This window comes from Loxodonta africana, chromosome 3 (assembly GCF_030014295.1).
Source record: "Loxodonta africana isolate mLoxAfr1 chromosome 3, mLoxAfr1.hap2, whole genome shotgun sequence".
NCBI classification, from domain to species: Eukaryota; Metazoa; Chordata; class Mammalia; order Proboscidea; family Elephantidae; genus Loxodonta; species Loxodonta africana.
This window is the reverse complement of record NC_087344.1, coordinates 147099409-147117289: the sequence shown is the minus strand read 5'-3', so window position 1 is coordinate 147117289 and position 17881 is coordinate 147099409. Positions and strand designations below refer to the sequence as shown.

Sequence of the window (17881 nt, the reverse complement as noted above, 5' to 3'; positions counted from 1 at the left end):
GGCTTACAGAAAAAAAAAATAAGCAGAAAGTACAGAAAATTCCCATATGCGTCCTCTCCTCCTGCCTCAAGTTTTCACTATTATTAACATCCTGCACTGAGGCTGATGTTCATTTGTTACAACTGATGGGCCAATGTCGATGCATTATTATTAACTAATGCAATTAACATCATTAAGGTTCACTCCTTGTGTTGTATGGTTCTGTGGGTTTTGGCAAATGCATAATGTCCTGTATCCCCCATTACTGTCTCATACAGAATAGTTTCACTGCCCTAAAAATCTACCATACTTCAACTATTCATCCCATCCCTCCACCACACCTCATGATCCCTTGCAGCCAGTGACTTTTTTACTGACTCTAACGGTTCCCATTTCTAGAATGTCATAGAGTTGGAATTATACCGTATGTAGCTTTTTCAGACTGAATTCTTTCACTTAGTAATATGCATTTAGGGTTCCTCCATGTCTTCTAGTAGCTTGAGGACGTATTTCCTTTTATCACTGAATAATATTCCACTGCATGAATGTGCCACAGTTTGTTTATCCACTCACCTATTGAAGGACATCGTGATTGCTTCCAATTTTAGGTAAAAACCCAGGAGTGCAACTGCTGGACTGTACACTAAGACAATGTTTCGCTTTGTAAGACACTGCCAGACTGCCTTCCAAAGTGGTTATACCTTTTGCGTTCCTAGCCAGCTTTATTTTTAAAACAACTGGCATTTATTGAAAACCTAGTGTGTGCCAGGCACCGATATCCTTTATCTCATTTGATCCTCCTAACAGCCCTATGAAGAACTATTATTAATATTCTTCATTTTGCTACTTTTCAATTTTCTACATCGTTTTTTAACCTATATGGCAAAAATTGAAAAATTTTCTTCAACATATCATATTCCAATTACATCCTCCCAGTTCTTGAGATTGTTCAGTATCTCCAGATTTTGAATCCTTATGGCCTGCTTTGGTTCCCAAGAGTCAATTTTTTTTTTCAAATTTACTTTTGAATTATATTCTAATTTTCTGAGGTACATTAACCCCACCCACTTCATGGTAGCTACCTCGTTAAGGAAGGCTACACTTTAATTCTTTCTAAAAGAATGCCTAAACATAAATGTTTCTAGACATTCAAATATTCATAGCTCTGTGATACTATGCTCACAACCTCTGCAGTTGAACAGTTTGCTAATTGTTTTCTGTGGGTAATTTCTTTTTACCTATTAAGTTATAAACTTCTGGACATCAGAAACCAATCATCATACTTCTTTTTATCCCCTACAACACCCAATATATTATTAGGCACCATAGGCATTTGTTAATACGCAGTAGTTGAGTACTAATACTCAGAAACAAATATGACAACAACATGCTTGGACCATCTCTATGATGGTGTCTATAGTGTTCTTGGCATTCCCAATAGTCATCATGTCAAACTAAGCTCCTCTTACCGAATCTTTTCATTAGCCACAGAATTAGTTCATGTACTGGATAAAAATGGAAGAGTACAGAAACAAAAATGGACCATATGGGCTATGTTCATAAAAGATCAAATAAATACCCATAAAATGAATGGTATCATCTCTAAGGCCTTACTGTGAAAAATGAATATAAATTTTGCTTTTGCAGTTATAGAAGCTTCTATGCACATTTTCCCTGTGATATTGGTAGAAGCAATAATTCCACATCCCTAACTCGCCAAAAGCTAAAAATCTCAGAGATGGTACATATATAAACAACTACTGAAACAGGCTCCATTTTTCTCTCTCTGCATTACTCAAACTGAAAAAAAACCCAGAGTTATCAATTCTTCTATAAGGCATGCAGGTCCAGGCTTGCCTAACTATGATTTCTGCTAACTGGCCACAGTCTAGTATTTTCACACCTTTTTTGTACTAAATGGTCAGAGCTGATCACTCCACCAGAAGCTGTCACTGAAACACCTTCATTTAAAAATCTTAATCATATGTGCAGCAGTAGGACTGAATTTTTAAAATATTATTCTATTTGCCGCATTTCAGTAAATGCTTGCAAATGCCACCCATTTGCCTTTTATGCAATTAAGTACACACATACGCCTGTGACTGAAAAAAAATTTTTTTAATAAATTTGTCACATACAGTTAGTACATTTCGAGTCTGGACAACTCTTTGGATAATTACCTGAATATTTTATGAGTGCTTTAGACTGCTCATCTAACTTGGTATAAAAGCTATTTGCTGAAGAGAACTAAGGGCGGGGGTGGGGGTGGAGGGGGAGTAAAACACCAAGCTTTGCTAATAAATAGTTCTCAGAAATATCAGCTCCCAATTTACTACTTGTACACAATGGGCCAGTTGGAACTTGCATGGTGATCCAATTTGCCACAGCTCTTGTTTTTAGTCTTTGTGGAGCTGCGGTGCGAGCACAGTGGGGGCTACTCCTGCACATCCCCTGAGTCAATCAGTGGGCTTTTGTTTCCTGCTGGTCAAAAATATCAGGTGGCTTCAAGAGTCTAATTATCAATGAAAAATTAAATTCAATACAGAATGTGGCCACAAGTACCCCTCTCCTCACCTCTTCTGTGCCCTCCCCACCCCAGGCATGGGATGGAGTATCAAGTTATTCCTTAGAGTTCCAAAGACAGGACAAAAAAAAAGGCCCAGACCTGGGGAAGCAAGCAGAAGAATAATTGATTTTTATTCATTCAGATTTCTCACTGTTTTCGTGAAGGACTGTTCTAAATCGGCAAATGGTAGGGGGTTTCCTGTAAGACTTATTAGGCCAAGCTTATCTCAGCATTGCTTCATAAAATTGTCTGGCCAAAGTTCCCATCAGAAATTGTATAAACAGAGAAAATGAAGAAGAGATGTGTGTGTGTGTGTGTGTGTGCGCGTGTGCGTGTGTGTGTTAGTTATTGCCAATAACCCCAATTTACTTGCTAATCCTTTTTTAATGTAGTCAAAGAGTTCTTACTGGTCACTAAAGCATATTCCCTATCCCTGCTGAGTGTTCTGGAAGCATGAAGTTGAAAATGCTTGTAACTGCCACTTAATTCAGGCCTTCAAATTTCAAGGTAGACATACGTTCCTCATTTCATATTCAAAGTCACAGAACAGAATTTGAACCCACCAAAGCCAGGTATGGTACAGCTTGAGTTTTTCACATATGTTTTCCCTTTTAACCCTCTTATATTTAAAAAAAAAAAAAAAATGTTGTATTAATAAGTGATTGATTAAGCTTATGGTGGAGGAAAATCCTACCATCTTAAAATACTCAGCCTCATCAACTTGTTCCTTAAGATACCTCCCCTAAAAAAGTGAAATATTAAAGTTAAAGCCAAGTATAGTAAGTATTTTCATGATGGTCAAATACCCCAAATATAGTGTCATCCCACACTACTTTTGAAAATCCAACAATTAGTATTATCGTTGATTCACAAATATCATCGAAGTATGAAGTGTTCTTCCTTATGAGAAACTATCAGGAAATGATATCAACCTTGGACTATATATCTCTAGAGAGTATTTGATCAGACAACACACTTTTCTCTATGAGTTTAAAAGTATAAATGGTAACAGGTTAGGCTAGAAACTCCTCCGGTGCTCCACAATTCTTAGAAAATCTATTATGAAATTGGGATCATGAAGACTCAATAACCAATTTATAGCTAAACTTCTCCAAGGGCACTCTTGGCACGTAATATCAAAATAGAATAATTAAAGAAACACCCACATGGCTAGGATAAAGCAAAAAAAAAAAAAAAGATAATATTAAAGGTAAATTTATAATATGTGAATCTGCATTTTTAATGTTTTAAATACAGAGCAGCAGTTGTTTGACACTCTTGGATTTTACACATTTATGTGAATCCTACTAAGTATTTTATCTTAATATCCAAGACACAACATAAGTGTGCATAGCAGTACCACATCAGAAATAATTACTGACAAGAGTTATTCTTTACAAACAGATTAGATTAAATGATTAGAAATTATAAAACTCACACATTAGTGTAATCTAGGTAAAGATTATTCTTTTCATACACTTTAAACCTATAACAATCAAACACATATCAAAGGCTGTGTTCCTATTTTGATACATCTTTGTTCAAATGGGCTTAATTAAATGGGCACAGCTAACTTTTCCATCTCATATATTCCCTTAGCATTTACTGAAAAAAAAAAATCAACTTTACCATTAAAATGTAGTTGGCTGCACAGAATACCATCCTTTTCCTTCCGATGTATTCTAATATTGTATACCTGGAGTTTTTTTTCATAAAAATATGGTATTTAATCTAAAACTAATAATTACTATTATATGTATAATAAACAGTACAGTGCACATTTAAACAACATAAAAAAGGATCTTTTTACCTGGGATATATGGTGAGGGTAAATATATTATGGAAATGCATTTCAGGTTTTTCTGGTTTTCTTAACACACACTCAGAATCTTCTTTAAAAAAAAAAAGTACATGCTATTTAAAGTTGCATCATACATTTTATATTATAAATTATTTAAGGACTTAATGTACAATGCATTAGAAAGAAAACAGACAAATTACAGAATAATTTAATGTTGCAAAGAAACAGAGCAACTTACAGGACATAAACACTCTATTTTGACATGGAATGCCTGAAGCTAAAGCAATTAAAGCTGCAAAATATTGCTGGCTGACATGATGTGTATGTAAATTTGTCATTCATTGGCAAAGGTTTCCACCAATCACTGGGAATGTTCACAGTAAAACAATCCATGTAACATAAAATGTTTTAAGTGAAGTCCTCTAAAAGAATAAGTATGTATCTTAGGCATCTGATCATTATCCCTAGCAAATTTTTCCTTTAATAAAAGAGCCCTCTATAGAAATGACCTTAAGGTTGAAGATTAGTTCTTGACACATTACATATACTCACGTTCATTTCTTAAAGGAAAAATATCATTTTTAACACACTCCATCACCGGAGAAGAAATACAAGCTAAAAATTAACATCATAATTTGGTGAGGTTTTTCTCTAGACCCCCAAATGTAGGCCTACCTTTTCGTATTGTATCTAACCCTACCCTCTAGAAGTAGTGTCTAACAGGGCCATACTAAATTCTAGCCAGTGACCTATTTAGCCCAGCTTAGAAATAGTGGTGTTCTCCCAGAGCATGCTCGAGGGACAAAAAACATCACAGTAATCCCCCAAATGCACTGTTGCTATGGAGGAGAAGGGGAGGCCTGCTGGGATTGAAAGTCACAAAATATTTGGGCAGTTGAGAAAATGTAGGCCCACCCTCTAGTGCCAAAGCCTGAAGAGTCTTCTTGCCAGGACTCCTTGGCCATTTGGCATTGCAAATGTTGGACAGAACCCTAGCAGACACTGCAAGGAAGCAAGATGCATTTTAATACTCATCTATCAATGCTCTTTAATTTTTCTTTCAAACTAGATGAACTGGGAGCCAAGAGAATATTTTAATAAATGTTTTTTAATGGCTTCATAATAAAAAGAATGAATAGAATAGATGGTGAATGTCAACTCTTACATTTCCAAGAGATTTCACCAATAAGTTTAATTAAACTTTCCCAAGCCTATGAATGGGAGAACATATTTCTCCTTTTCTTTTAAAAGGAGCTGGCTTATAAAATTTCATAGCTTCAGTTCCCCTTTCTAAGACCCTACATTCAGTCTTTATTGACTAATATAGAAAAAAAAATTGTGGATTAATATCTAGCCTTATGTTTTGGAGAAAATTCTCATAAGCCTCAGATTCCATTTGATAAATAAAAAGCTGTATATGTTATACATAAGCATTGTGTTGATAATCCAAACCAGTCACTCTTAAACACTATGTCTAAATTAATTGAATTGGGCATTTAAGTATATATATACAGATACAGATACAGAAACTAATAAAGAAAAATCTCTCTTCTAGAGCTTAATGATCTTGTTGGTCCCCTGTACATCCTACAAGATAAGAATATGAGCTTTTGAGAGCTCAATAAACATCTCCTGAGCATCTCTGATAGGCACTGGAGGAATTTTTTTAATTCTTATTAAATGCCCTCAAAAGGCATATAGTCAAAGGAGAAAAACGGACAAGTAATCAAATATCCAGGAGTCCTGGTGGCGCAGTGGTTAAGCATTCGGCTGCTAACTGAAAGGTTGGCAGTTCGAACCCACCAGTAACTCAATGGGAGAAAGACGCAGCTGTCTGCTTCCAGAAAGATTACAGCCTTGAAAACCCCATGGAGCAGTTCTACTCTGTTGGACAGGGTTGCTGTGAGTTGGAATTGACTTGACAGAAACGGGTTTGGTTTTGGGGTTTGGAATCAAATGCCATATACAGCAGAATGGCACAAGTACTAAACACAAGTATAAGGGATTAAAGAAAGAGTAGAAAGAATGGGAGAAGAGGGAAAAAATTAAACAGGAAAAGCCATTGGCATATAGAATGGAAAGCAGTAGAAGGACTCCAAAAACTGGCTCAAGTGCCACTTTATGAATTCAAGCAGTAAGCTATCCAGCCATGCTGTCTTACTGTCCCAATTATCAATTTCACAAGAGTTTTAGAAGTACATACCTCTCACAGCGGTCTCTAGGATATACATGCAAATAAATGTTTTAGTATCTGTTTCACAGGTTTTTGGTCATCCCTACAGTTATGATAACTTAGGAAAGGGACAGAAAGTCTTAACATTTACATGGCAGCAAAACAATTTCTAAATTGAAAAGATAATCACACATTTTCAGTAATAGTAAATATGAGTAAATCACAGCAATGCTACACAGTAGGTGTGAATACATTTCAAATCCCTAAGAATTAAATAATTTCAAAATTACTTCTACCTTTAAACAGTAATAAGTATTGGTCTTTTTTTAATTTAGAAGTTTTAAAATATTCTAATGTCCTTTCTCCTAAGTCTCGATACAGTAGGAAGAGATTAAATGTGATCTTCTTTGTTATAAACATGTTGTAGTCTATGAAGTACAATATTAATATCATTTGTACCATAAAAAACATGATACACTTGAGCCTTACTCTCTTGTGAATCATGAATCATTTTACTACTCTGAGGATTGCTATTGTGTCTCTAAGATTCCTATTTTGTTCAATTTTTTCCTCATATACCTTGTATCTAAGGTATGTAGGAAATCTGAAGTTCCCATATGAAATATCTCAGTATATCCTTTCAACATACTTTCTATATTCCCCAAAATAAGATGGAAGAAATACACAGAGTCACTGTACAAAAAGAATTGGTCAAGTTCAACCATTTCAAGAGGTAGCATATGATCAAGAAAGAATGATAATGAAAGAAGAAGTCCAAGCTGTACTGAGAGCACTGGTGAAAAACAAGGCTCCAAAAAAAGGCGGAATATCAACTGAGGTGTTTTCAACAAATGGTTGCAGTGCTGGAAGTACTCACTCGTCTATCCCAAGAAATTTGGACGACAGCTTCCTGGCCAACCGACTGGGAGAGATCCATATTTGTGCCCATTCCAAAGAAAGGAGATCCAACAGAATGTGGAAATTATCAAATAATACCACTAATATCACATGCAAGTGAAATTCTGCTGAAGATAATTCAAGAATGGTTACGGCAGTACATCCACATGGAACTGTCAGAAATTCAAGCTAGATTAGGAAGACGATATGGAATGAGGGATATCATTGCTGATGTCAGATGGATCTTGGCTAAAAGCAGAGAATACCAGAAAGATGTTTACCTGTGTTATTGACTATGCAAAGGCATTCAACTGTGTGGATTTTAACAAATTATGGGTAACCCCAAAGACTGGGAATTCCAGAACACTTAATTGTGCTCATGAGGAATTTGTACGTACACAGCAAGGGAATACTGCGTGGTTGAAAGTCAGAGAAGACGCGCATCAGAGTTGTATCTTTTCACCATGCTTATTCAATCTGTATGCTGACCAAACAATGAGAGAAACTGTACTATATGAAGAAGAACGTGGCTTCAGGATTGGAGGAAGACTCATTAACAGCCTGCGATATGCAGATGACACAACCTTGCTTACTGAAAGTGAAGAAGACTTAAAGCAGTTGCTGATGAAGACTACAGCCTTCAGCATGGATTACACCATAAAAGAAAACAAAAATCCTCACAACTGGACCAATAAGCAACATCATGATAAACAGAGAAAATATTGAAGTTGTCAAGGATTTCATTTTACTTGGATCTACAATCCCATGGAGGTAAGGGTAAAGAAATCAAATGACACATTGCACTGGGCAAATCTGCTGCAAAAATCTATTTAAAGTGTTAAAAAACAAAGATGTCACCTTGAGGACTAAGATGCCGCTGACCCATTCCATGAATTTTCAATTGCCTCATATGCATGGAAAATGAATATGGAAGACCAAAGAAGAATTGATGCCTTGGAATTATGGTGGTGAGGAAGAATATTAAATATACCATGGACTGCCAGAAGAACGAACAAATCTGCATTGGAAGCACAGCCAGAATGCTCCTTAGAAACTTGCATGGCAAGGCTTCATCTCACATACTTTGGACATGTTATCAGGAGGGACCAGTCCCTGGAGAAGGATATCATGCTTGGTAAAGTAGGCTGTCAGTGAAAAAGAAGGCCCTCAAGGATATAGATTGACATAGTGACTACAACAATGGGCTCAAACACAACAGGGATTGTGAGGATGGCATACGACCAGGCAATGTTTCGTTCTGTTGTATGGAGGGTTGATAAGAGTTGGAAATGACTTGACAGCACCTAACAACAAAAAGTATATTCTTTCAAGATACTTTCCATACTTCCCATAATATGTAGTATAGGAGAGCCAGAAGATAACCAAATATAATGATACTAGTTCTATTTTCTCCCTTAGAATGAAAGGCTACTTATTACAGTCTTCTTCTTTTAGTGAGTAGCTAAAATACCCAATTAGTAGGGTTTAACTATCAGGCAGAATTTGCTTTTAGAATAATGAAAATGTGTTGTCATTACATTTTTATTCCCGTGTGCGTGTGTGTGTGTGCATGCGCATGGGTGCGTGTGTGTGCGCAAACGTTGAGATGTGATTCATTATAACTTATTTTAGCTGTTCTGTTTTCTAATTCTTCATATTTTCATGTATTTTCCAACAAAATAATAATACATAAATAATACCTGACAAAATTTTTCAGATTTTCTCAATTAGTGTGCTTTTATTCTCCAAGCATTATCAAATGTGGATGTGGTAAAATACAAAGAGAATCTGAATGCGAGCACTCTTACACGAAAAAGCATCAGTTTTCTCTCTTCTCCTGCCACATGCACTGCAGATTCCAGTTAACAACGCATTAAGCAATACAGAATAGTAATTTTGAACCCAAACATCATGCCAAATACTTCTAGTGAAAAACAGTTGCTAAACGTAGCATCATTTTGAAAGTCACTGTTTTCATTAACGGTGCCTTCCCAAAAGCCCTGTTTAAATAGTACTACTATTAACCACGAAATTTAGCTGTTCCTGTTTACTCTTTGGGTTACACCTATTAAACTGCCAACTCAATTTACTTTCCCAGTTGTCATTACCCTGTTAAGAATATTGTTAATAACACAAGGTCTCCCTATTCCTTTTCGTAGCTTGTGTACCCGAACCTGCTTGTGTCAAGTTGATTCTGACTCATACCAACCCTATAGGGCAGGGTAGAACTGCCCCATAGAATTTCCAAGGAGCAGCTGATGGATTCAAACTGCCAACCTTTTGGTTAGCAGCTGAGCTCTTACTGCCTGAATTTACTTCCCAATACAATTTATAATATAGGATCCAATGGAAAGTAGACTCAATCCCTGACATCCGTCTTCACTCCTACCCGTACTAAAAAGGCTCGTTTTTAGGAAATAATTGCAACAAAGAATATTCCATGCATTCCTCTACTTGCCACACATCAAAAACGACAATGACAAAAAAAAAAGTCTAATGAGTCATACAACTACATCCAAAAAAACCAAACCAAACCCATTGCAGTTGAGTTGATTCCGACTCATAGTGACTCTACAGAACAGAGTAGAACTGCCCCATGTGGTTTCCAAGGAGTGCCTGGTGGATTCTAACTGCCAAGCTTTTGGTTACCAGCTTAGCTCTTAACTGCTATGCCAGGGTTTCCGTAACTACATCAGAGCTATGAAAAAAGGATGTGTTTAACTAAAAAGTGAACCAGTAGCATGACTTAGTTCAAGAATAAGCTGAGGTCACCTGACTAGTACAATTTCACCAGAGTCCATTCTTCTCACTGACATTTGTAAAATGTTAGCCAAAAAACCCACTGAAAATTAAAATTAAATTTTAAAAAATTTTACTACATCACCATCAAAACATTCATTGTTCCTAGAATTCTCAAGTTAATGTGCTAGGTATCGAAATACGATGAAAGATGAGACATGCACGGTTCCTCCCATCAAGGAAACTACATTTCAAACTGTAAATGTCACTTAGGATATACAGCAGTTTGTTTTTTTTAATTAATCAATGACTTGATGCTCAATTATATAAACTTTGTTTGAGGATCTGCCTTATAGTATGTGAAAGATTTCATTTTACTTGGATCCATAATCAGCACCCATGGAAGCAGCAGTCAAAAAATCAAATGAAGTATTATCGCATTGGACAATCTGCAAAAGACCTCTTAAAAGTGTTAAAAAAGCAAACATGTCACTTTGAGAACTAAGGTGTGCCTGACCCAAGCCAGGATATTTTCAATTGCCTCATATGCATGTGAAAGCTGGACAATGAAAATGGAAGACGGAAAAAGAATTGACAACTCTGAATTATGCTGTTGGTGAAGAATGTTGAATATACCATCGACTGCCAGAAGAACAAACAAATCTGCCTTGGAAGAAGTACAATCAGAATGCTCCTTAGATGCAAAGATGGCGAGACTTTGTCTCACTTACCCTGGATATGTTATGTGGAGGGACCAGTCCATGGAGAAAGACATCATGCCTGGTAAAGTAGAGGGTCAATGAAAAAGAGTAAGACCCTCAAGGAAATGAACTGACAAAGTGGCTACAACAATGGACTCAAACACAGCAACAATTGTGAGGATGGCACAGGACCAGGCAGTGTTTCATTCTGTTGTACACAGGGTCACTATGAGTCAGAATCAACTCGATGGCACCTAACAAGAACAACTTTATAGTAGGCACTAATCTAGAGATTGAGGACAAAAAAACATATATAACATAGTTCTTGAGGATAATGTTAAATATCATTTTACTAGGTAAGACTACTAGTGTACAGTGAATATGCACAAAATTGATGTTCTTGACAACATTCCAGAATTTAGAAACCAGCACTTAGAAATAGAGATGTGATGACACTTTCATTTATAAGTAGATTTTGAATGTATTGTTTCATTGTTCCCTGCCCATTCCACAAGGAATATGTCTCATCTTGCTAAAGAAAATGACTATTAAGCACCCCCAAACATAAAGACCGATGTTTCTCATTCTAGAATGTGATTAGAAAGGAAGCCTTCGGGGTAAAGCTATTAGATGAAAAATTAGTTGAGATAAATGTTTATGAACATACTGTATAGTCATGGAATGCTGAAAGCTTTTCTTAATGAGGAAGTATTCAAAGTTTTGTAACCCTGATGTTGAGTTGTAGGGAGTTCCTAAAATGATGTCAGGGTTAGCTGCAACAGACTCCACTCAACCAATTAAAAAAAAAGAAATCTGAAATGCATAAGGTAGTGGATCAGATTCTCGCCCATGTAACAGATAATGGGTTCTCTTATATACCTTCAGGTTCATATAGCTATAGAAGTGCTTATCTTAGTAGACTGCAAGGCAATCACAGCATTTCACTCCGGGGAATATAGATTAAAGAAGGTGAGAAATAACTAATTACAGTTGGCAGAAGCCAAAAGTCAAGTCTTCTCTAGATATGGCCAAGTATCCATGGAAGCACTGGGAGTATACATCCTTCCTAACACACTACACACATATGAAGTTACAGGATCTCACAAATCTTAGTCTTTCATAAATCTGCTCTATACATAGTGCCTCATACTACATATATTCTTAGGTTAATCTTGAGAGAGGAACTCCAACACACTCTAAAAGTCCCCTAGTGAAAGACAATAATACTATTTTATAATAAAGGAATGAAAAAAGAAGGTATGGCCTTTCAGCACTGTGGCCACAGCCGCGAGTATGCTCGGGCTTCAGAAGAGGCTCGCCTCCAGTGTCCTCCACTGTGGTAAGAAGAAGGTCTGGTTGGACCCAATGAAACCAATGAAATTGCCAATGCCAACTCCCATCAGCAAATCCAGAAACTGATCAAAGACGGCCCGATCATTCGCAAGCCTGTGACCGTCCATTCTCAGGCTCAATGCTGGAAAAATACCTTAGCCTGCCGCAGGGGCAGGCATATGGGCATAGGTAAGCAAAAGGATACTGCCAATCCTCAAATGCTCGAGAAGGTGACCTGGATGAGGAGGATGAGAATTCTGCGCCAGCTGCTCAGAAGACTCCGTGAATCTAAGAAGATTGACTGCCACATGTATCACAGCCCATTCCTGAAGGTGAGGGGGAACGTGTTCAAGAACAAGTGGTTTCTCATGGAACACACCCACAAGCTAAGGCTGACAAGGCCCGCAAGAAGCTTCTGGCTGACCAGGCTGAGGCCCGCAGGTCTAAGACCAAGGAAGCACTCAAGTGCTGTGAGGAGCAGTTCCAAGCCAAGAAAGAAGAAATAATCAAGACTCTGTCCAAGGAGGAAGAGACCAAGAAATAAAGCTGCTCCCCATCTCTTCTCTGTACGTAATGGCCTCGGCAGTTGTATAGATCAGTTGTTCAATAAAACAAGCCTTTGTCTGCCTGCAAAAAAAAGAAGGTATGTTTCCAGATTTCATTTAAATAAATACAAATGATTCTATCTTTTGAGTCATGAGGAATTACATAGGTCACAGAACTCTTTCTATTTAGCAAGTTGAGCCTAAAGAAAAGTAGGGAAAATGTTCAATAAATTTGCTGCTGAGGGACAAGATTTAAATGCTATTTTTACAGGCCAATTGGTTTAAGTTTGTTTCTAAGGGCTGATTTGTGTTTTTTGGAAGAACATCATTTGACTCTCGATATATTCCAAACCACAGAATAAGAATTTCTATTATATTAGGGCCCAACTATTTAGCAATGTGAAACATGCAAACAAATTAAATTTATTTTTAAAATGCTAAATTTTCAATTTAAGGGACTATGTTTAAAAAAATAACTTTAAATCCATCCATCCATGAGCAGCTGGTATTTGACAAAGGCCCAAACTCCGTTAAATGGAGAAAAGACAGTGCCTTTAACAAATGGTGCTGGCATAACTGGATAACTGGATATCTGTAAAAAAATGAAACAGGACCCATACCTCACACCATACACAAAAACTAACTCAAAATGGATCAAAGGCCTAAATATAAAATCTAAAATGATAAAGATCATGGAAGAAAAGATAGGGACAATGTTAAGGGCCCTAATATATGGCATAAGTAGTATACAAACCATAACTAACGATGCACAAACACCAGAAGAGAAACTAGATAACTGAGAGCTTCTAAACATCAAGCACTTATGCGCATCCAAAGACTTCACCAAAAGAGTAAAAAGACAACCTACAGACTGGGGGAAAAAATGGGTTACGACATATTTGATAACGGTCTAATCTCTAAAACCTACAAGATACTGCAACACCTCAACAACAAAAAGACAAATAGTCCAATTCAAAAATGGGCGAAGGATATGAACAGACACTTCACCAAGAGGATATTCAGGTGGCTAACAGTCACATGAGGAAATGCTCATGATCATTAACCATTAGACAAATGCAAATCAAAACTACAATGAGTTACCATCTCACCCCAACAAGGCTGTCACTAATCAAAAAAACACAAAATCACAAATGTTGGAGAGGTTGTAGGGGGATTGGAACTCTTAAGCACTGCTGGTGGAAATGTAAAACGGTACAACCACTTTGGAAAATGATTTGGTGCTTCCTTAAAAAGCTAGAAATAGAAATGCCATACTATCCAGCAATCCCACTCCCAGGGATATACACGAGAGAAATAAGAGCCTTCACACAAATAGACAGATGCACACCCACATTCACTGCAGCACTATGTACAATAGCAAAAAGATGGAAACAACCTAAATGCCCATCTACAGACCAGTGAATAAACGAATTACGGTACATACACACAATGGAATACTATGCAACAATAAAGAAGTGATGAATTTGGGAAACATCTCACAACACTGATGAATCTGGAGGGCATTATGCTGATTGAGATAAGTCAATCACAAAAGGACAAATATTGTATGAGACCAGTATTATGAGAACTCAAGAAAAAGCTTAAACACAGAAAAAAGCATTCTTTCATGGTTATAAGGGCAGGGAGGGAGGGGAAGGAGAAAACACTAACTAGATAGTAGACAAGGATCAACTTCGGTGAAGCAAAGGACAATACACAATACAGAAGAAGTCAACACAACTGGACCAAAGGAAAAGCTAAGAAGTTTCCTGGACACATCCAAATACTCTGAGGGGCAGAGTAGCTGGGGTTGGGGCCTGGGGACCATAGTTTTGGGGAACATCTAGGTCAACTGGCATAACATAGTTTATTAAGAAAATGTTCTACATCCCACTTTTGAAAGTGGCATCTGGAGTCTTAAAAGCTTCCAAGTAACCATCTAAGATACATCACTGGTCTTATCCCACTTGGAGCAAAGGAGAATGAAGAAAGCCAAACACAAAAGGAAAACACTAGCCTAAAGGACTAAAGGACCAAAGCTCCACCAGCCTGAGACCAGAAGAACCGGACGGTACCCGGCTACCACCAATCACTGCCCTGACAGGGAACAAAACAGAGTCCCAGACAGAGCGGGAGAAAAATGTAGAACAGAACTCAAATTCACGTGAAATGGCCAGACTCAATGGTCTGACAGAGACTGGAGGAACCCCCGACACTATGGCCCCCAGAAGGCACTGATAACCCAGAACTGAAACCATTCCTGAAGTCCACTCTTCAGACAAAGATTAGACAAGACCATAAATCAAAAAATAATACACATGAGGAATGTGCTTATTAGGTCAATCAGATATACGAGATCAAATGGGCAGCTTCTGTCTAACAGCAGGATGAGAAGGCAGGAGGGGACAGGAACTGGCTGAATGGACACAGGGAACCTGGGGGAGTATGCTGTCACATTGTGTGGATTGCAACTAATACCATAAAACAATATGTATATAAATTTTTAGATGAGAAATTAACTTGAGCTGTAAACTTTCACCTGAAGCACAATAATAATTATAATAGCTTTAATACAACTTTGTATTTCTTCTAAACCCTTATTCATATCATATCATATCAAGAGTATCAAATCAATGAATTAAGATTGATTGTGATTCTTACAGACCATATAAGAAATTCTATAATGGATAAAATTCCTAATCTCCAAAACCAAATATTTTTTAGTGCATATTTCTTGCTGTTTCTAACATAAACATCTGGAGCCAGAAGAGTGACTATAGATGACCATTGTTTGTTTTTGTTTTGTTTTAAACATCATAGCATTATTTCCTCTTGACTTGTAAAGACTAAAGTATTTTCTTCTTGTGATGCTGAGATTGAGAGATAAGGAGACATTTACCTAATGGACTCTGTAAAATAAGATATGTATTCTGCATCACAAAACAGAAGAACCAGGATTTGATCTGCCCCTATCTCAAAATGTGGTAGAGTGTGCCTCATAATAGGTCTTCACTATGTTTGGTGTCCATAAAGGATTTTAAGTCACCACAGTAATATGAAGTGATATTTCAATACTACCCATATGACTCCAAATAGAGTTTTCAAATCAGTACTCCACACAGAAATCAGTCCCAAAACAGTGTAGCATTTTTAAACATTTCAGAGCTATGAAATTTTCTTGAAAACAGAAATACTTTACAGGCATTAGGTCCTTGTATCGATATGTATACAAGATAATAAGGGTGAGTGAAAACACACAAATCAGTATAAATTTGTCTACATAGATAAGGGGGTGCTTCTGTTTGCATACGGATATTCCTGAAGATTAGGGGGAAAAGTCAAAACTAAATAAATATTTAATACATCAGCACCTGTCATATAGTTTTCTTGTGTGTGTGCTTTACTACTATTGACTAGCAGTAGTACTGCTACTCTAACCAACTTCATTAAAGAATAAAAGAAAAGTAATAAGTCATTTCACACTCTGTCTGACCATTATACAATAATAGCAAGATTTCATGCAAGGGTACAACATTATGCCCATCTGCAATCACAGTCTCTTTGCAAAAATCTCAATTCACACTTCACATGCAGCTAACCTTGTTACCATCCCTTCCTAAATCCATCAGTGTTGCAGCTGTACGTCTTCACAGCCCAACATCTTAAAATTCATCACTTGGCACCTTAGCATCACTATAGGTCAAGATAAAGAATCCAACCAAGAATAATTAAAGGGCACCCAGATGTTTAGTTTACTTATCTCAAGCCTTTCCTTTAACATATTTGAATTGTCTGTGTGTACTATTTCTTTCATATTTTTAAGATTTGTGCGATGTGATTATTTTAAAGGTATGAGAATAATTAAAGGACACCCAGATGTTTAGTTTACTTATCTCAAGCCTTTCCTTTAACATGTTTGAATTGCCTGTGTGTTCTACTTCTTTCATATTTTTAAGATAAGTGCAATGTGATTATTTTAAGGGTATAAGACCTGGAACAATATGTTTCAGACTTCTTTTTTTTTTTTTTACAAGTATAGTTCTTTGTAGTTGAAATTTGAACAAGAAGCGTGATAATGAGTAGGTTGAGGGAAGGAAAGGTGTTATCTCATTAAGGTAATTACTAAGACATCCCCACCATTATATCGGTTTGAAAATGTGGCAATTAAAGTGCCCTACATGGGCTCCTGGAGACAAGGGAACAAGACAGTTCTCTTGGAACTTCTACGTTACAGTTAATGTGTGTCATGTAAATGAAAGGGTGGAATATTGCTATTTAATTCTTTTCCTCAACCCCCCATTTCCACCCTCAAATTTCTCTGCGGGTTATGGTTTTTTTCCCCCCCCTTTGACCTGAATTTAGTTCTCATGAAAGGTACCATATTGACAGCCCTAAAAGCTAAAGCCTTCTATTTGTCCACATAATAGTTAGAGCACAGAAAACAGTAGGGCAAGGTAAGTGGGCAACATCCTTCCAACCTAAATCAAAAGGGACCTAACTTTCTTCACTCTTTAGTCAGGCAAGTCTACTTCTCTGGTGAGGAGGCTGCCAAATTCATATACAAACGACAGTGAAGCTGAAAATTCACATACACATTTAGGTGCTATTCTTAGCTTACTTCACCGCCACTTATACACGTTAACTTATGAAGCTCTGAATTAACCTAGGCAGAATTTACTTTATAAACTAACTCTGATCAGTAATGCATTTCCCCTTTTGTCACTGAGCTTGTCACCTTGATCTTTCATTGCCCTAATCAAGATCAATAATAAAGTGATACACCAATAACGTGTAGAAACCATTCTCAAATATCCTGCTTCCATGTTCACTGAGGCATTATGTGTCTCAAATTAAGGGAAACAATGTAAATGTCCAGCAATGGAAGAATGGTTGAATCAATTATGACACATTTACTGGAGAGAATATTCTGTATCAAATAACAAAGGGAAATACTTGTAGTACATGGAAAAAAGCAAAAATGAAGTTGTAGATAAAATATCACAAAATGCACAGCAGAAAATCTAGAAACAATAAATGTTAGCAGTGGTTTTCTTTGAGAGAGAGGAAATGGATTGTTTTTCCTCTCTAGTTACCAGCATTTTATAAATTTTCTAGAATAAGCATACATTGCTTTTATAATCTGAGACT

At 36.9% G+C, this 17881-nt stretch overlaps 1 pseudogene; it reads left to right on the top strand.

The window, feature by feature from the left end:
* Positions 1–12146: 12146 nt before the first annotated feature.
* LOC100672652 (large ribosomal subunit protein eL19-like) lies at positions 12147–12732 on the top strand (annotated as a pseudogene).
* The last annotated feature ends 5149 nt before the right edge of the window (positions 12733–17881 follow it).